Raw genomic sequence first — 824 nt, 5'->3', positions numbered from 1 at the left:
TGCTAGTTTTTGTTAAGTCCTGTATCAAGATTTCTTCTCACCCGGTCGTGTCAGTTTATAAATGTACTTGTGTATAGGGTGTGTAGTATATATGGCAAGGGTTCCCCCCCCAAATGATTATTTTTGTGTCACATCTAGGAAAACTGGCAGCATGTTTCTATCTATAGCCAGTTTCTTCAACTGTATAAAAGTATTTTCTCCAGCTACGTATATACACACGCACATATATATCATAGCAATTCCTTGTGGTTTATAACTTTCAAATACTGCTATCAGTTTATAGGTAAAGAAACTGAGTGTGTTAAATGATTTACCCAGGGAGGGTCTTGTGGCTTCATGTTTATGGATTTGCTAGGTCTCTGTCTCATGGTCCACTGCCTAACTGTTAAGACAGTGTGTTGATTCTAATAGGCATAATGAATTGTTAAAGAATTTACTAAAATCTCTTCCACCAAACTTTGAAAAATAACGAAGCCCCCGCTTTAGAGGCTCTGTTGGAAACAGTGCTGTGGAGACAGAGCCCTCCTGGCTCCCTAGCTGATCCTGGAGATGCAGCAATAGATGAGTGGGTTATCTCTGAATTTGTAAGAGATGATTCCCATGAGGATTAAGATAAAATGGGAAGTAAAATCTAACAAACACAAAGATAGCTCCCAGGCACTGCTTTGTGTAGTTTGGTTGTAGTAGCAAAGGACTTAAAATGATAGTTTTTAAACCATATTCTGTCCCTAAGTATTAAAAAATCTAGGAAGTTATTAAAATACAAGATTTGTTCTGCTCTGTCTCCTCTAGAATCAACATCTGACTTAAATGAAGTATAATCA

This window comes from Chlorocebus sabaeus, chromosome 16 (assembly GCF_047675955.1).
Source record: "Chlorocebus sabaeus isolate Y175 chromosome 16, mChlSab1.0.hap1, whole genome shotgun sequence".
NCBI classification, from domain to species: domain Eukaryota; kingdom Metazoa; phylum Chordata; class Mammalia; order Primates; family Cercopithecidae; genus Chlorocebus; species Chlorocebus sabaeus.
The sequence above is the reverse complement of the archived record's forward strand: the minus strand, read 5'-3'. Positions refer to the sequence as shown.